Below are 7,174 nucleotides of genomic sequence, written 5' to 3' on the forward strand. Positions count from 1 at the left end.
GTTTTTCTAATTGTGCAAATAGACTACGTCTTACTATTTATTAAAGGGGCCCTATTATGCTCATTTTCAGGGTCATATTTTGTGCCTCTACTGCATTGTTTCTCAAAGTGGGGTGCGCGCAGAGACATGCCAGGGAGAGAGACCAGGAGGAAAAATGGTTATATATTAAAAAAAATCATAATTTGAAAGATTATTGATTCAAAAATAATATGATGCAGTACAGTGCTATTACGTCTAGGTCTCTGTGTTTCATTTGGCTCCATATGTGTGGAACGAGACATTTTGTGTGCGCGAGCGAGATAGAGAGAGAGCGCACCGGTACCGAAGATCGTTGTTGTTAGGTTCTGGTGCTAGCGAGCTACGCTAACGGATATAAGGAGTTTTTTCAACAACAAAGTGGAGGAGAGTCCTCTCCTGTCAAACTGAGAGACTCAGTGAGCTAAAGGACTCTATCAGTGTTATCTCAGTGGGTCTCAAATGTTTTGGTCACCATTAATGTAAACAATTATTTCTGAGGCACACGTTTATATGATCATTATAGTTATAAAAAAATAAGAGAATAAATGAAAAACAGGTATGAAATAGTATGACAGTAAAACAAGAATAAAGTTTAAAAAGGTGATTTGTAAAATATCCATAAAGAAAAAGTACATCTGTTTACAGTTCTGTTTCAAATGGGTGTTGAAAGATGTATCCACAGATCTCTTCATTTTGCTCTCAAAGTGCACCCGATTGATGCTTTTAAATTTAAATATTTAAAAAGAAATCCCCTGCTGACACCTATATGCCTTGAGCTGTTTATCGAGCCTGCATTGTAACAGTCACGGGTACACTGTGTATTTGCGTGGGGATTGTTGCAGTAGAAAATTCAACTGTAGCGACCGGTACATTAATGGGAAACCCTAAATGTTTGAGCACCCTCTATCTCTGAAATCTCTGGCGCCGCCACTGAGCCTGACTATTTGTGTTGGGGGGGCCCAACTTTTTTTTTTCTCCAAAGGGGGGGCCTGATAGAAAAAGTTTGAGAACCACTGCTCTACTGTGACATGTTTACATGCTTTACCAAACCATTGGATTTTAGCCTTTGTAGACCATTTACATGCACACACCGCTATCAGACTGCAGTAAAGGGAAATCCCCAAAAGCTTAAGAGGGACCCTTTAAATGACAAATGATTTGGCTAAAATGTAATCTAAATATGATGTAGCATTGTTGCTTCTGTTTCCCTTGATCACAATATTTTGGTATTACATATGATAATTGATAGAGGTGATGGTGGAGACTACGAAAAATAAGCTCCAATTTGCAGAGGTGGGGACTCGAGTCACATGACTTGACTCGAGTCGGACTCGAGTCGCATATTTTTGGACTTGAGACTTGCTTGACTAACATTGATAAAAGACTTGACTTGACTTTGACTTGGTATTCATGACTTGAGACTTGACTTAAGCTTGAGACAGATGACTTGAAAGGACTTGACTTTTTTTAATTAAATATTTACGTTTGTTTTTGTATTGAGATATTACATTTAGTTTTTTCGAAACGTGATTATACCGCCGTGCGCGCAAACCTGGCAACCCACTAGACGGCAGGAGTGTCAGTTAACATGGCAGCGGCTAGCGTTACTCCAAAAATAGTGAAGTTTCGATTCAAGGATTATGTTGTCGATGACGGTAATAAGAAGAGAACAGCGGTATGCAGGGTCTGCAGCATAAAGATCGGTGACACGACCACCACAACATCCAACTTCATTCGTCACTACAAAAAACTTTGAATAATGTAGTTAATCTACTTTTAGTAGTTTGTTTAAATGTTTTAATTATGTTGTTTGTGTTTGTAGAAGTGCATCATTCTTTGATTTATTGTAAAACGAATCTCAACTTTTTGATCTGTTATGATGATAAACTGAAGCCATTTCAAAATTAACCCAATTAAGTTAGTTTTAAATCGTTCTACTTAGTTTATAAGGAAATTATGAAGAGGAACAAATTAAATGATTTAAAAATGATATCTATGTAGGTGATGATGCTGTTGGCGGTTCTAGTGTTAACAGAAATGTAAATTAAATATGTGCAATGACCATATATGATTTTCTTACCTGGAATTCTACCTTTTTGAACAGACTTTTTGATTGAGTCCTAGCTATATTGTCTGCAATTCTAGGGTTAATATTGATCTAATATGACTGTCATCGGTCTAAATTAGATTTCAAATTATTAACTGTGTATTTAATGAAGATCATAGTGTGGGTTGAATCCATTTTCATAACCACTGTCTTTTAACTGATGCGGAAATGCGGAAACTGGGCTTATTCATCAGAATTTCGTATGACTTGACTTGACTTGCGTGACCTGAGCAATGACTTGACTTGACTTGCTCACCACAGTGACTTGGGACTTGCTTGATACTTGTAGGTCAAGACTTGAGACTTACTCCCACCTCTGCCAATTTGTAGGGCAATTATCCTTTGAACCGATTTCTCAATGCTAGACTTTTTTTTTTCAAGGAAAAATTAAAACAGCAGTAGACGATGGAGAAAATACCATTATTTTGGAGGATTCTGATTAGTTTGAAGAATCATACTCTGTGTACAGATAAAGGAACACGCACAGATAGAGAGACAGTGTCAACATAGCTTGATCCTTTCTACATTTGGATGCAGACACACAGATGCAGAAACAAATACCAATATGCTCTCAAGGAGGCGCACATATGGTACATACGTATTTTGCACAATCGCAGCACGCAACTGAAGCTGCAGAGACAGACATGTGCACGAGCACAATAGGGTGGCGCATGAGATGACTGAGAAAATCTGCTTTTCACCTCTCAGAATGAAATTGATCATGACAGCATGCATACAAAGCACACACACACACACTCCCTGCCTTTGTAACCCCCCCCCACTGCCACTTTACTATATAGTGACAGATCTCTGTGTGTGTGGTGTGTGGGGGTGTTGTTGGTCATATATGCAGTGTTGATAGGCGGCCTCAGCTCAGCATTCCCATCCTTCACTGGGGTTAAGACCTCTCTCTGATGAGTGTGTGTGTGTGTGTGTGTGTGTGTGTGTGTGTGTGTGTGTGTGTGTGTGTGTGTGTGTGTGTGTGTGTGTGTGTGTGTGTGTGTGTGTGTGTGTGTGTGTGTGTGTGTGTGTGTGACGTGTGTGTGTGTGTGTGTGTGTGTGTGTGTGTGTGTGTGTGTGTGTGTGTGTGTGTGTGTGTGTACTGATATGTTCATGAATGAGGAAAATGAGAAACCACAGAGAACCACACCAATGACCATGATGGAGAAATTGCTATGGTGATGTGAGGATGACAAAGGTAAAGGGCAGGTAGAGGATGATGACAGTTCTGATGATGACTGTGGTGATGATGAAGACGAGACGGACTGATTCAGACTGAATGGTCATTTTGTTACCACTCCATTATTCTGCCTGAAGTCACTGACTTCAATAGGCAGAATATCATTAAAGTTTACGTAATTACAATTTTGAGGCACTCGTATACCTGAGTATTTCCACATACTGTTTATTTTTTACTCTTCTACATTTATTTGTAAACATGTGTTACTAGTTACTTTGCAGGTTTATATGTTAAAATACATTTAAATGAACTAATTGATGATGTACTTTAAAATACCAAGCAGTATAAAAAGTCATTAAAGTTAGCTCCACATTTACCAGCTGAAAAATATAAATGATGAAGAAATTAATGCATCAATAATTATAATAGCGTAATATGGTAAATATATTGTTCTAGAAATGGCCATTCTGTATCTTAGTTTTGGTACTTCAAGCTTATTTTAATTTTAATACGTTTTCTACTTTTACTCAAGTAATAAAATAAATGCAGAACTTTTACATATTCCTACGCTGTTGTCGAATACTTTTACTTTCATAGCACTGACCATCAGGTGTCATTTACTCTGAAGATGCTGGGGACATGACCCCTTACTTTAAAGGGGCCCTATTATTCTTTTTGGGATGTTCCCTTTCCTGTAGTGTTTTATATAGGCTGCATGTAAAAGGTTTTCAAAGGCTAACATCCAGTAGAAGCACTAAATACAAATGTGAATCTGAGCATATAGCATAACTATAGCATAATAGGGCCCCTTTAAAACATTGTAAGGAGTAGTCATTTTGCAAAATTATAAAAATGCAATGTTGATATTGAAAAAGCAAATGAGCACTATCCCATTTAGTCAACATGTAACTTATAGGCAAGTAGCTAGCTTACTGATTAGAGAATAACAATAAAGTATGCATTCACCAATTATTTATAATATTTCTTTTTGTAAATAGGTACAATGTACATCATATAGGTGACTGTTGTATAGTATTTGTGTGTTGTCAATAATTTAGTGGCCTAGGCTAGGCCCTTATGATGAGCCATTCATTTTTTGCTGTACATATATGCATAATATGTACCAGTATGTATAATGTATATGCGTATAAACTGACTTAACCTTGTTTCTCTTTCTGCTTCAACCTTGACCTACTATAAATGCAATATTTGTGCACAGCATGGTTTACTTGCATAGCTTAAAAAAAAGGTTATAGCATATTTAGCCTGTAGCTGCAAATGTTGCATGACAATTACTCAACCTTCTGTCAGTCCTTACATCACCAACACATTTATACAACATCAATAAAGCAGTTACACAACAATAACGCATACAAACACATACACACACATACACACACACACACACACACACACACACACACACACACACCTCATATTAGCACAATACACATCCTCAGCTGGCCTCCACACCCCAGTTGACACAGGGCTGACCTCTGGTTTGTGTGTCTGCACCTCTATGGTGTGCACGCATGCATTCTTGTGTGTGCTTTTGTGTGTTTGTGTGTGTGTGTCCTGCTGGTTGGCCATACTCAGGGTGGGCTGTCACTCCACTCACCTCTTGCTGCCAACAGCAGAAGAGAGGGAGGGGGGGGGGGGGGGGGCGTGTCTGGCATAGCTTGAATGCAGAGAGGGTGGGGGGTTGACATGAAGGCGTGCATGTTTGGATGTGTGTGTGTGCTGGGGGGGTGACATGAAGGCGTGTGTGTGTTTGGATGTGTGTGTGCTGGTTGTTGCCACTCGGAATCGTCTGGTCAATTAAATTCACATTGAGGATAAATGATTTGCAAATGATATACAAACAAGAGTGGGTCCAGTTTTTAGTGGCTGTCAAGGTTATGTATCTACAAATACAGAGACGGATCATATAACAGAATATGACATTTTTTGCATAGTCATTTATACAAATATTTATGCAATTTTTTCATAGGCTTCGATTCATTTAAGTGTACCCTGGGTTAGGCTGGTTAACAAAGCTATGAGTACTGACCAACATATTTAAATGGTAACAAGTATCAAAGTATCAAATGTTTTGTCAGTATATTTGGAATAACTAAGTTTGCTAGGTTAACAAGCTAGGAGCTCTGTTGACCAACTTTATAATCCCTGAACGGAAACAAGCGCTCATGTGTTCATCACTTTTGTACGTTTCCTTGGTGTTTTGAGCTTCTTGCAGCGTTATTTTATTTGCAGTATTTTGTATTTGTAGCGTTTTGTTTATGCAGCGCTTTTAGTAAATGCTGCGCATGTGTTGTCTTGTTGGAGTAGATGTTTCTTGATGATGTGAATGGCTGACCATAAGTGATTAATTAATTCAATTCAAACCTTTATTTAACCAGGTGGTCCCATTGAGATCCTCGATCTCTTTTTCAAGGAGACCTGTCCAACATGATGCACGTTTTTTGGTACAGTATGTCGACCCGTTTTAAAAGTCTCTTTTCAAATATAGATTCAAGTTTGTATTGGACTGTATGAAGAATATAAATCTGTCTGTTGGCTTTGAGTGGCAGTCATAAAATAAAAATAAAAATGATGACCAAAACTAAGCATAATGAATTTGGTTGACGAGAGAGTGCACCTTTTTATTTAAAAAAGGTACTTCTATAAAATTGCTGCATCATTATCTTCAGCTTAGTAGTAAAACAGTACAGTACTTGGACAACAACAGTAATATTTTACTTTTGAATAAAAAGCACACTAAGTATATAATGTGCTTTTTATTCGAAAGTAATATATTTCAGTATTTGAGTGCCTTTTTGATGGTATGACAGTAATAAAGTAAAAACTGGCCTAATTCTGCTAAATGTTTTCTTGGGGTTAATTTACTGATCTTAAACACAAAAAGGCTTTTACTAGTGTATGTTTATGTGTTTTGGTTTCTGTGTGAATCAGTGTGTGTGTTTATGCCTGTGTATATGTGTGAATGAGACAGAGAACGAGCATCAGGCATGGAGGAGACCCCCTTCTGGCTATCCTCTGAGGGGTTGATGATACTAAAGACACTGGAGCACGCCCCGGCTGTGACCCCCCCACCCACACACCCACCCACACACACACACACACCCACACACACACACACACACACACACACACACACACACACACACACACACACACACACACACACACACACACACACACACACACACACACACACACACACACACACACACACACACACACACACAGCAACCCTCCAACCATTCTGTTCTCTTTACAACTTTACAAAATAGGCTTTTAATTTAGCTGGGCGGCCGGGGCGTGTGTGGCCCGCCAGCATCAATCATCATGAGGAGGCTGAGGAGGCCGGGCCGTCCCCTGGGCCCTCTCACTGACGAGGATGTCCCCGCACACACACACATACACACACACACACACACACACAGTTCTCCCTCCTGCTCTTTCATACAGACACTCGTACCCAAGACCTCAAGACCTTATCATTGTCTCAAACCGTCCCCTGGGCCCTCTCACTGACGAGGATGTCCCCGCACACACACACACACACACACACACACACGCTCCAGGCTATAGATGATGAGGCCAAACTGAACACAGATGGGAAATAAAAGTCAAATGTAGAAAAATAAAGCGTCTGTCTTCTTCAGTATTTATTATTATTTTACCATATATATTCATCTTAACCACAGGATGAAACATATACAAGTGGGTCCACGTTTTCGTGCAATCTAACTTCTTTAAAAAAATATATATTCTCCTCTTTTTGGAATCCTTTTTTAGATTCACGATCCCCTTTAAGCCAATTTGTATTTGCATTGCAAACAATCATTTCCATTTTTGGTTCATGT

This window comes from Notothenia rossii, assembly GCF_949606895.1.
Source record: "Notothenia rossii genome assembly, chromosome: 4".
Taxonomy (NCBI): domain Eukaryota; kingdom Metazoa; phylum Chordata; class Actinopteri; order Perciformes; family Nototheniidae; genus Notothenia; species Notothenia rossii.